The sequence below is a fragment of the Callospermophilus lateralis genome, chromosome 2 (genome assembly GCF_048772815.1).
Source record: "Callospermophilus lateralis isolate mCalLat2 chromosome 2, mCalLat2.hap1, whole genome shotgun sequence".
In the NCBI taxonomy this organism is placed as follows: Eukaryota; Metazoa; Chordata; class Mammalia; order Rodentia; family Sciuridae; genus Callospermophilus; species Callospermophilus lateralis.
Window position 1 is genome coordinate 199557252 of NC_135306.1, and position 12690 is coordinate 199569941.

The 12690-nt window shown below is 45.7% G+C and overlaps 1 protein-coding gene across 4 annotated transcripts in view; it reads left to right on the plus strand.

The window, feature by feature from the left end:
* Positions 1-12690, plus strand: part of Stx3 (syntaxin 3) — a 42496-nt gene that overhangs the window by 1045 nt on the left and 28761 nt on the right. The window lies entirely within an intron of this gene.

Consider the following 12690-nt stretch of genomic DNA (forward strand, 5'->3'; position numbering starts at 1 on the left):
CAGTCAGATATTCACTGACTCATTCAATAATTATTGAGTGCGTTCTATAGCACAGGCCCCGGGTTAAACCTTGGAGACTCAGTGACGCAGGCTCTACCTTAATGGAATTTCAAATCTTTCCCTTGATACAGTGTAGTCCATCTACTTGGACGCAGCACATTAGGCCTCAGTCTAAACCTGCAGAATCTGATTCTTTATGAATCTTCCCAGGTGATTTATGAGCACATTAAAGTTTGGAAAGCACTGAACTGGGTTAGAAGTGGGGCTTTCTCCTGTCCCCCATTCCCCTGCTTACTGGCAATTCCATAAAGTTCAAGCCTAAGGTATCTGTAAAATGAGTAGTTGTGAAAACTAAAAGCAAGAGAGTGTGCAGAAGCACCATTTGTATGGTGCATGCATATAGAACTTATAAATGATAAGTATTATGCTAATAAGTGTAAATGTCTTTTGGAAAATAGAAGTGTTAGGGTATTGCATTTGTTTTTTTCTCCTCCATCTTTGCTTGGATGAGATCTTCATGAACCTTTCACATGCACTGGGTAGTAGGGCTGCAGAGGAGGCCAGGCAGCAAGAACAGGGGAACAGGTTGCATACTATGGGAGCTGTGGGTGTGAGCTCGCCCCTGCCCCAGACTTGCTCTTTGTCATCTGAGCCTTAGGGCATCCTGGTTACTTACAGGGCAGAATTTATTGTCCCTATTTTATAGATAGAGAAGCTGGAGCTGGCCCTGGGTAGGAGGGATGCCCCAGGTCATAGATCTGGTCAGGGCACAACCAGGATAGGAACCCAGACTTCTGATACTCTTTGCTTTGAAGCATGCTAGTTGAAGAGGCAGAAAGGAAAGAAGGCTTTGAAGATTTTTGTGTGTCATAAAAAAGTGCCAAGCTGAACTGCAGACAGAGGTGATCCCCTTCCTTATTCAGGAAATCCATTTCCAGAGGAAGATGCCCTCTGGCCCTTTAATAGCTCATTGTCAACAGAGTAAAGAGTCTTAACTGAGCTTTGAGTTCCAAGAATAAATGCAATTTGCTAGTGAACCCAAGCAGGTCCCTTTGCCTCTGTGCTTTGTGCTTCCTCTTACCCTCTATAAAAGGAAGCTAATGATGTGTTTCTTCCCTTCACCCCTTGGGAGTGTAGTGAAAGTGAGACTGTAGAAGGTGCTGTTATTGTGGGAGTATTGTTCTGAAATCACAGGGTGGTTGCTGTTAGGTTTTGGAGTAGAGAGATGCGGGGCAGCACAGGGCTAAGAGGACTGGGTTGCAGGTTCAAAGCCTTCTAATTGTGACCATGTTGTTAATTAGCTGTGTTGCTTTTGCCACTTTACCCTTCTGCTTCTTGATGCTTCCTTTGTAAAAGGAGGACTTTAGTTGATCCCAGAAGACCCTCCTGGCCTTATTAATGGTCTCTGTGAAGCCCGTCAGGATTTGTGAGTGTTCTGGTCTGTAGTCCATCTCCTCTACCCGCTGCCCCAAGAATCACCTTCACTGCAACAAGATATGCCAATGTCTTTCTCTGGTTCCTTTTCTCAACCAAAAGTGTTTGCTAATCTTCATGAAAGGAGAGTAGCCTGTGCAATGTCTTTCTAAACCCCAGGAAGGGAGGTGGTAAGTGCCTTCACATAGCAGGAAGGTTGGCATGTGAATGAGATTAGCTTTGCTCTGTGTAGATACCAGGGGAAGGTGTGGGGTGGGTGGATAGAAGTCAGGAACTGGTAAGAGCAATTTTACTGTTCAAAGATAGGGTAGGCTGACTGGAGAGGTGGCAAACCCTCCAGCAGGGTTTCTTTCCTAAGAAGCTTGTTGGGATGTTAAATGCTGCTGCAGGAATTAGAGTATCTTTTTGAAGGGGAGAAGGTGAACCAGGAGATTTAGGCCTCCACGAACCCTGACAATGTATGATCCCATAAGATATTTTATTGTGAGCCTCTCCTGAGCTTCACTGTTTGTGATGTGAGTCTGTCTCAAGGCTTTGGAGACCATAAGGATTTTCCCTCAGAATGGCACCTATAAAGTGGACCATTATCCTTTTTCCCTAGCATCATTGTGGGGGTGAAATGAGATAATCCGTGACAATCACCGACCACAGTAAATGTGAGTTCTCTGTACTAGGCCCCCTGAGAGTAACATCCACACTAAATTAGGGCATACCTTCCTAAGGCCATGGTCACAAGCCTTGCGCTGCCCCTCCTGATGGGCTCCCTCAGGAGCTTGCTTCTGACCTGGGAGAGGCTTGCCAAGAATGTACAGTACCCACATCCAGCCTTTCTTAGTGGTTTTTCTGATTTCTCTGTAGGTGAACTTTGAACTTGCTGAGTCTGGACAATTCCCAGTCTAGGGACCTTCTTGTCTGGTCCTCTTTTCACTCAGCAAACATTTACTGAGTATCCACTGTGTTCCAGACCCTGCAGTAGGTGCTGGAGTGGAGTGGCAACCAACACCTATTTCTAGCCCTTAGCAAGCTCATGGTCAGGTGGGGAGACACACAAGAAATAGACACTGTGATACACCATCCTTGTGGTAGAAGCAGCCACAGGAAGACCTGACTGGCTGGCCTCTGAGATGGGGATGAGCAAGGAGGTGGGATTTCCAAAAGTAAACCTTTTGAGTTCAGGTCCTTCTTCAAGTGTAATCTACTGTCTTCAGGTGCATGTAGAGTCCCTTAGGAAGAAAGACCAGGAGACTGTATTTTCTCAATCACTCTCCCCATGGGTGAGTGCTTCATGTATAAACCATCAAGAATATAAAAATGCACGAAGCATTCCCACAGGTGCCTGTGTATGGCAGCCACTGACTGCCATGGTCAGAGCCTTTTGACCTCTATGTGCTTTGCATCCTTCTGTATATGACATTAAGCAGAATTATTGTACAAAGTCCTGGTCTTAAAGAGTAAATGGCCATAAAGGGAAAACAAAGAAATGTATTTTGTGAAAGAGAACAAAATCCAAAAAGTCAAAGGTAGTAGATAATGGAGAAGCCAGTGATGTATGGAAAAGAGGTCTGGGATTTTGGATCCCCTTGGAGACTGATCTGTGGAGTGCCTTGGACCCTCCAAGATCAGCACCAGTGGGTACACTAATGAAATCAACTCCCTGGGGCTCTAAAGGGCAGGTTTACTTTTATTCTGTCTGTCCTGTCTTGTGTCTTGCTCCTTCCTAGTGGGCTGTGCTGTCCTCCTTCCCCAGTGAAGCTCAGGATGGTGCTGATCCGTTAGAAGCAGGAAGCTGTACCTGACTTCTTCATGTACATGCTTACTGAGCCCCTACTCTGCGCCAGGTGCTTCGGATCATCACCTAATCTTGACATACCAACCTACCCCTTTGTTGGGATTCTGTCCTTTAGTGATAAGATTTCTTATTAGTCAGGATTCCTTCCTCCCCTCCTCTCTCAACCTGGGAGGATTCATTTTCTGGGAGAGATGTTTTGCTGGGAGCAGAGCTGGGATGAGGGTGACTGACGGGGATTGAGAAGGGATTACAGACCCATCAGCCCGTGGCCGAGAGAAAATGCTTGGATGAGAGAAGGGGATTAATTTTATTTTTATTCCTGCAAGTGTGGGGGAGGGAGGGATTGGCAGGCGCCAAGGCAGAGATGTTGTGCAGGATCTTGTTCTCTCTTCCCTCCAGCACTTCCTTCCCCTCTTTGGTCAGCATTTATACCCATCTCCCCAAATTCATTCTTTATAGACAGTGCTCCCTAACTGCAGCCTAGAATGCTCTCTCTCGGTCCTGCAGTTTGTGTTGACTGTATGTTGCTTTACAATTAAATACTTTGAAGTCAGTCCGGTTTTTATTACCATGAAGTGGGTTTGAAAACCACCTTCTACTTTTCTTTTTTTCTTTTTTTAAAGATCTGGACTCTGTCTTTAACAGTTGATCTTCTGTGTTGAAGATCAATGATTCTTTTTGTTGTCACCATATCAACTACAGTAATAACTATAAGTTATCGAGCAGCTATTGTCTATTGGGCAGCACTTGCATTAGGTGCCTTGCCTACCTGATCCTCTCAATCCAATAAGGCAAGGCAGTTTTATGTATTCTTCCCATTTTACAGGTGAGGGAGTTGAGGCTTATGTTTGACAGAGATCCCCAGCTGGAAAGTGGTGGGATCAATAATTGAGTGAGTCTCTCTTATATATTTGTATCATGCCCTGTGCTGTATTATGATCATTTCCCTCACCGCACTTTATGCTCCTCAGTACAATGGCAGATAATGATATCCTCCTGGGTCTCAGGGCCTAGCTCTCTTCCTGGTAGGCTCGTGTTAAACATTCGTTTGTTGGCTGATCAACAGCAGCTTGTGCACCCTTATGGGCCTTATGCACCTCTTATTCATTATTAGGACTGATTTTTTTGTGCTCTATTCCCTGTGGGTTGGTGAAACTTTACCTGCTTAAAGTGGAACATTTATTCCGGGAACCCATAAATTTCCTAATGAAGCCAGAAGTCACTGGTCCATCCTCAAGGATGAATGAGTTCCAGTGTACCTACCCTTACCTAAACCCTCAGCCCAAGATGACATGGAGGGTTGCCTCTTATTGGAAAGACAGTGAAGGAGAAGATGTAGGTATCTCAGTGAAAATCTTATTTTCCCCTACAAAATCCGACTTGTCCTTTAAGGCAGGGTTCCAGTATCATCACTGTATGGACGTTTCCCAGGCTGACTACACTGACCATACCTTCCCTCACCCCCACTTGATTTTTTTGTTGATATATAAAAACAGCCTCATTGATATTGCAAGTTCAGAAGCTGTCTGCCCTGTTAGGTCCAGGACTGTGGAACAGAGCACAGCCCCCACATGCCTCCTTCTCTCCAGCCCAAAGCTTGGAGGACTGAAAACCAGACCATTCAGGGGATGAACGGGTTTATTTTGTCAGTGGATTTACCTGCAGATTCTGTAGTCCCTGAAGGGCCTTACCTCCAGTCTCCTTTATTTATTTATTTATTTATTTATTTATTAATTAATTATTTTGTGGTTCTGGGACTTGAACCCAGGGCTTTGTCCAGGCTAGACAAGCTCCCTGCCAACTGAGATAAATCTCAACCCCCTTTTATTTTATATATGGCCCCTTTTCAGGTCCTTGACCCCTGCTTTTAGGCATTAACAGGCTATTTCCAAAGCAACATTCTGCCGTCTTTGTGTGGAGACAGTCTGAAGTTCAGCCCCCTCCTAAAGAGACTAGTGAAGCGTGTACAATTTGGGTATGTTCTGCTGTCTGGTAGGGCAGGGCGACTTGGTGTGGCATCAGGTGCCCGTGTTTTTTAAAAAATCTTTTTGTTTTGGATTATGTTTCGTTTTACAGAAAAGTTACAAAGATGCTTCAGAAGTTCTTGTCTACCCCTAGCTGGTTTCCCCTATTATAACTGGTACATTATTATTCATTAAATGCCAGACTGTATTTGGATTTCTCTCGTTATTCCACCAATGCCCTTTTTCTGTCCTAGGATCCAATCCAGGACACCACATTGCATTCGGTTGTCATGTCTCCTTAGCTTCCTCTGGCCTGGGACAGTTTCTCAGTTGTCCTTTGTTTTTCATGACCTTGTCAGTATGGCACTGTTTTATGGTGCTTTGGAAGTGCATTTCCTGGGGCCAGTGCTGCTGCAGCTGGGGTGGGGGTGGGTTAGCTGCTAAGAGTCATCACTCCTTGATGGTTGAGAACAAAGGCTCCGGGGCCAGCAGCCCGGGCCCTCTCCCAGCTGTCCACAGGATACCTGGCATCTTTGTGCATTAGTTTTCTCAGCTGTAGGATGGGAAGTGTCCCCAGAAGATAAGCTTGGGGATTAAATGCCCTGGTAAATATAAAGTGCGTGTCTTATAAGGATCCCTAGCTTACTTAGAGCTTTCAACGAATGCTTCATGTTTTAACTGTGATTTAAGTATTCTAGAAGGGCCATGTGGGGAAGGGAGTTATGGGACAGGATGAAAGGAGGGTTTGAGGAGAGGTCTGAGAAGGGTGTAAGACAATGTTCCTTCCTTCCTCCTTCTGTGTCCTTAAGCTGAAGGCTGAGGAGGTGTTGGGGGGGCAGGTTTGGAGGGTGGAGGAGGGAGAGGAAGTCTCAAAGAGATGAAGAATCCTGGGTGGAGGAGGAAGAAACTAAAGGGAAGCTGAGTTCTCCAGGAGGAGAAAGAAGACATTATTTGGATTTGTTTGAATGGCTCCAGGGGTTAAGAGAATAATTCTGTAAAAAGGGCCCATTGTGCTGACCCCCACATGCCTTTTTTTTTTTTTTTATCCCAAGGAGCAATTTACCTGCAGCCCTGCCTGGCCTAAGTGAACAGAATAGGTCATATTCCTCAGCAAACTACTTGTTAACTGCAGGAGAAATGTAGGCCTGAGATAAGTTGATAAAGAGGAACCCAAGTTACCCTGGAGGGGGACTTTTGTGACCAGATCCTGAAACTCTGGGAGATCAGGATAATTCCTCCTGACCGTAAAATCGGTAAGAATGTATGGTTAGGAATCCACTTAGAGCCATTCAGTGTCCACCAGGGTGACCTAGAATTGTCATGACAATTGGTACTTGAAAGTCTGATGTCATCTTGCTCTCAGTCAAAAGTCAAGAGTTGGGCATGAGTTAGGACTCTCTGGAATTTTTTTGGGGATCCTCAGTGAGACTGGAATGCAGGAGAGGCATGTTGTCCCTTTCCTCTCTCAGAGGACCCACTCTCTCCCTTTAGAGGGTCCCTTTTCCTTTTTACTATGCCTTCAGTAAATTCATGCCTGTTACTCGGAAAGACATACCTGAAATCTTTCTGTCTTGATCATAAGAATCGGGGTGTGAAGAGGGATCTTCTCACTGCCTCAGTTTCTCAGACAGCCCTCAGCTCTGTGACAGGGTGAGAGAGAAGGCAGAAAGAAGATGTGTTTTTTTTTTTTTTTTACCTGCAATGGCCTTCTTGTAGGTTTTCTTGGAGTAAGTCCATCCAGTTTTCAAAATTTCCCCAAGGAGATACCTCTGCAAGGATTCTCTGATAGGCTTGCATCTTCCCCGGCTATGCCTTGTGTTCAGGTGAGGCTGGGCAGGTGCTTATACTTTCCTTGTACTGTGTGCTGTCATCACTCACCAGGTGGTGCTGGAAGGGCCTGTCGGTCCATCTGCCATCTGAGACAGTGAGATCCTGGAGAGCTGGGGGTGTTTGAGTGTGTTTGTGTTTTTCTAGCGTCTGTACTATGGCTTAACAAATGTTAGATGTTCCATAAATACTGTTGGATGAGTGAACAAACACATGAATCTGTTACTTGGCATGGAACCTTCCTGTGAGTGAAGAATACTGGGGATGGGGTGGTTGAGTTCCCTCTCCAAGTTGATGTAGCAGTGAATCTTGGATTGGGCCAAGAGGCTCCAAAATCAGCTCTTTTTTTCCCCTCATGAGCTGGGTAATCCTGGTTGGATTAACCTTCCTAACCCAGATTCCTTGTTGGCAAAGATGACATCTACCCAGAGGGTCTCTCCCAATCTTTTCTTTCCTTGTGTTCACTGCTTCTACCCAGATCTAGCTCACGTATTGAGAAGCAAAAGCAGGTAGGAACTAGATGACATGTGGGGATGGAATTTGTATATAACAAATATAATGCAAGTTTAAGAATTTTTTTATTTTTTGGTATTGGGTTTTGAATCCAGGGATGTTTTATCACTAAGCTATGTCCACAGCTCTTTTTATTTTTTATTTTGAGGCAAGGTCTTGCTAAGTTGCTTAGGTCCTTGCTGAGTTGTTGAGGCTGACCTCAAACTTGTGATCCTCCTGCCTCAGTCTCCTGAGTCTCTGGGATTGTAGGTGTGAGCCACCACACCTGGCTGAATAGAAGTTCTTTCAAAAGACACATAGAAGAATAAGAGATAATGACCTTGTATTAAGACAAAGAAAATGCATAGACTACAAGTCATGTATTCTCGGACAGAGATGTAATTAGGAATCACAATACAATAATAATCCTTCCCAGCTTACCCACCTTGGAAATTTAAAAACACCTTCCCATGTCACTCTTGGTTTAAAAATGAATCAAAATAGAAGTGACACACTATTTAGAAGTGAATGCTAATGAGAGCAGTAAATGTCAAGTGGTGAGAATGTAGCCAAAGCAGAATTTGGAGGGAGCTCTAGTTCTTTAAAATGACAGTTTCAAAATAAATGAAGTAAATTCCAGTAACTATGTGAACTTCCCTCTTGCTGGGACACTGGCTATTACCTTTTGAGAACTGGCAGTTTTAAAAGCAAGGCTCCATTCTCTACTTAAGGTGGTGTGAACTTGGACGTTTAACAGAGTTTATGTGCCCAGAGTTGCTCTGAGCATTTCACATTGTAATAGCTCATTTAATCCTCACAAAAATTCTATGAGCAGATTATTCTGATCCTGTTACAAAAAAAGGAAACTGAGCCAGAGAGTGATTAAGTAACTCATTCAAGAGGACACAGCTCCTGAGTGTCAGAGTCAGGCTGTGAACTCTCAAAGTCAGATGTATCTCTACATACATGCTCATTTATAGGATTATATGCATCAGTATCTTTTTCATTCACTCATGTAGATTAATTCAGTTTAGATCAGTAGACGCTGCAGCGTCCTCTGAAATAAGCTAGGATGTGTTACCTGGCCAGACTGGGAGGTGCCTTCAAGTAGCATGGCAAGGTGTAAGCAGGGGCCCTGGGCTACCACAGAGCAGCCTTTGAATCCTAATGATGCCATTTAGTCGCTGAATCACTTCAGATAAATCATTTAACCTAATTAAGCAATCACCTTATCTGTAAGTGGGCAAATTAAAATTTGTTCCTCATAGGGTTGATGTGAGAATTGAATAATTTATTTGAAACCACGAGAGTGCTGCCACCACCGCCACCACCTCCACCACACACACGCTGTCTGCTACGGTTTGTTATGGCAGAATGGGTGGAGGGAGTCCTCAGGGACTCTGGCCCGCATCCAGTTGTCCACTGACTTAATCTGGTAATGAGTTTATTCCTCAGCATCTTCTCCCACGCAGGGTGAGTTGCTGGCCTTGAGTCTCTCAGCTAGAACAGAATCTTCAAAGCCAAAGCTGGCTCCCCCAGGGTCCTACTGTCTGTCATTTCCTCGTGGTTCATCTGACTAGGGTATTGTGGACGGTAAGATCAGCACAAAGGGGAAGTGTTCCTTTTGGCGGGGGGGGGGGGGGGGGGGGGGGAGGGGGGGGTTCACTGCAACAGAAAACAGTGTCATGGGGAGAACTGGGCATTGGAGAAGGGTCATCTGACTCTTTAAATGGGAAATGGATGATACCCGGTACTTTTTGAGAGCCCACATGCCCACTCAGAATTCTTACCTATAGACCAGAGAAGAGGGACTGGAAATCCCAGACGTCAGGCAGTGTGTGCATGGCGTGTGTCCATGTGTGTTGGAACCCGTGCAAGGAAGCGTGGTGTCTCGTCTTTGGCCCACAGACCCTCATCCTAGAGAAGGCAGGTGGTGGGTGTGGGCAGCAGATGCTGTTGTCCCTCTGAATCAAGTCTATCAGGAGAGTCTGGGTTTATAAATAAGTCTTTGTTTCCAGAGTGAAGAGCCATTTCAGGGTGGGGAGGAGGAAGACACAGCATTTTTGGTCACCTGCACATGTGTTGGGAGGTTCCCGCCTACCACTTCACAGTCCTTTACTATCCTGCTGTGGGATGTGAAGGACCAGATGTCCCCTCCCCTGTGTCCTTTGTTTCACCCAGAGACTCCTTCCTGGGAACTGGTGGCCTTCTGGCTTGTCCTCCACCCTCTCCTCTGGGGGCCAGGGCACTGATGGGAAGAGGCAGTCAGACAGCTGGTGAAGGAGGTATTCCACTTGTGGGTGACTTCCTTTTTCTTTCTTTGTCCCTGTCCTGTCTTTCTGCTCTGATTTGTAAAATCCTTAATGAAATGCTGGAGATTTAGACTTGTGGGGCAGCCCTGCTTTCACTCAGGGAGGGGCAGGAATTCATCTCCTTTTCTCCCTTCTGGAGGGCACCTATTTATCTGCTTCAGTGGTTTTTCTGTTTTCTTTCTTTCTTCCTTGTTTTGACAACCGGACACTTTCTTAGAATGAAATCTTGTATCGACTGTATAAACAGGTAAAAGTGAAGTTATGCAGATTAGAGAGGGAGGAAGGCCCAGGAGCCCTGCCTGTGGGCCTCCCCTCCCCTTACTCCCCTGGGTGGCTTCTGAGGCACACCTGAGGCATCCTGGGGTTTCCCCAAACCACAGTAGAAAGCCAACCTGACTTGCTGAGAAACTTGTGGTTTAACAAAGACAAGTGTTGTCCCCAAGGCCTGCAGCTCCTGTCTCCCAGCCCAGGGTTCTTTCTGCAGAGCTGGACTGCTGCTCTCCTGGCCCCTGGCTGCTCTTGTGATAGGCTTTGTGTGGGGTACAGTGCCCTAAGAGGCCCCGAGACAGGCGACCTATTCCTGAACCTTGACTCTGTCGGCAGCTGGGAGACCCTGAATAAATTACAGCTTCTCTGAACTGCAGTTGCTTCACTATAGACTGCAGATAGGATTGGATGACGTGGTATACAGAAAGCAAGGAGGGTGTTGTGACTACCCAGCACTTTGTAGGGGCCCTACAGGTGGCAACTCTTTTTATTAACTGAGCTAGTATAAAGGGGCCTGTGGTCAGATGGTCTGAGGATGGTGGAGAAGGCAGTTTGAAAGGCAGCACTGAGTGAGAGGATTGCAGGTTAAATTGCTTGAGCTTGAGTTCTGGGCTCCTCAGTTCTTCCCACTTTCTGTGCAGAGGGAAGGTCATAACCTTGGCTGTGAATTCTCAAACTTGGTATACATTTGAGGGTCAAGTGTGGGGAGACACATCCCCAGCTGGAGCCCAGTGTTGCTTAAGTCATTACTAATATCTCCCATCTCTTGACATGAGAGGCGTCAGGAGGCCGGGCAGGGAGGAAGTGGGTGCTGGGCTCATGTTCCCCTGTACTGATCCCTTACCCCCACCCCCTCGTGGCTGATCTTGCAGCTGTTGTAACGTTCCTATTACCACATACTCCGATTCTTTGATAATGATGCTGTAGTTCTCTTCTCAGGTAAGCCCAGTCATAGGCCTGAGGATAAAGGGCATCGTGTGCTTTCCTTGCCTTTGGGGTCCCCAATGCCCCTTGGTCTGCAAGAGCCACCTGTGTCAGAAAGGAAGGAGCCCCTCCTGGGATCTGGTAGAGCCCACTCTGTAGGGGATCCCTGGGGGTAGTTCCAGGCTCATGTGACTCCAGATAACAAGTGATGATGGCCTCTTCCTGCACATCTGATCTGGATTAAATGTTGTTTTCTACTTTTGGAAATAGCATGCTGCGTGAGGGGGAAAACTCTAGGAGAAGCTAGAAAGCCAGAAACCCAGGCTCTATTCTGTGTGTGTCAGTAACCCATTGTTTGGTCCATTGGGTAAGAACTTTAAAATATTATTTAATCCTCAAATAAGTCCTGGCAGGCTGTTTTTAAAATACACATTTATATATATGTAAGTTATATATGTATGTGTGTATTTATATGTATGTATGCTATATAATTTTAATAGAGGAAAGAGGCAGGGAAGAGGAGGGTGGCTTTTCAGTGATTCCTCCTTGTTGGCATAAAACCCAAGAGTAAGTTTTGGCAGTATTAGTAGGCATGCAGGCAGAAGGTGACAGGCAGGCGACAAGTCGATGGATACGTATTTTTTATGTGCCAGCCTTGTGCCAGGTGCCCTGTAGCTACTAAGTCTTAAGAGATACTCTCTCTGACCTCAAGTTGCTTAAAATTGAGGTCAGAAGTAGAGATTGCAACCCATAAAACTCTTAGATAAAAAACCGGGGGCAGTTTTGTGGGGTAGATGTGATCAAAGAGAGACTGTGAAGGTAGAGTTTGGTTAGCAGAGGAGGCTAAGAGATGTTCCAGCCACTGGGTATTTGTGGTGGCAGGGAGGGTGCACAGAAAGCCCAGGAGCAGGAATGGGTGTGATGGGTGCAGAGTAAGTGAGATCAGGTGGAGGGAGAAGGCTCCTGGTGGAGAGCAGGGGTATGACTCTAAGGCATAAAAACGCTAGTTTCCAAAGAATCTTGAAAGGCAGGCTGAGGCCTTGAACTTGACAAGGCAGTGACAAGGAACTATCATATATGGAGAAATGGGGATATAATGCGATTAGAACAGAGAGATAACCAAGTGGGTGGGAGGCTGTTGCAATGGCATGGGGCCCAATGCTCAGTCAAGGTCCAGTGACATGCTATCATTTCTGTGTCACAGATGAGGAAATGGAGACTCAGATACAGAACCATGTGTTTAAGTCTCAGTGACCAGCATGTAACAAGGCAGCGATGCCTTGGAATGGATCTTATTGACACATACTTGAGGTTTTCCCCTTCTGTGTGCGTCTCCGGATGACCTTGGAAGAAAGGACACTCAGCAAAAGCTTATTGACTTTCCTTTCCAGAGGAAGACAGGTTCCTGCTTTTTAGTAAGAATTGCAGCGATCTTATTGGTAGAGGAACCTGAGGAGGCTGATGAGAAGCCTGAGTGTTGATGTTTGACCAAGGGAACATTTGTCTCAAACTTTAGAAATGATGGGTAAGTCCAGGCTGCTGAACTCTGCTGAAGTTAATTATTTATTCAGTTAAAATTAATGCAATTTCTGTTAAATGCCTACTGTGTGTTAAGTACTCAGGGACTATGTGGGATCAATTAATTCATGACAACTACAGTGCTGAATTTTAATTGCAAGGG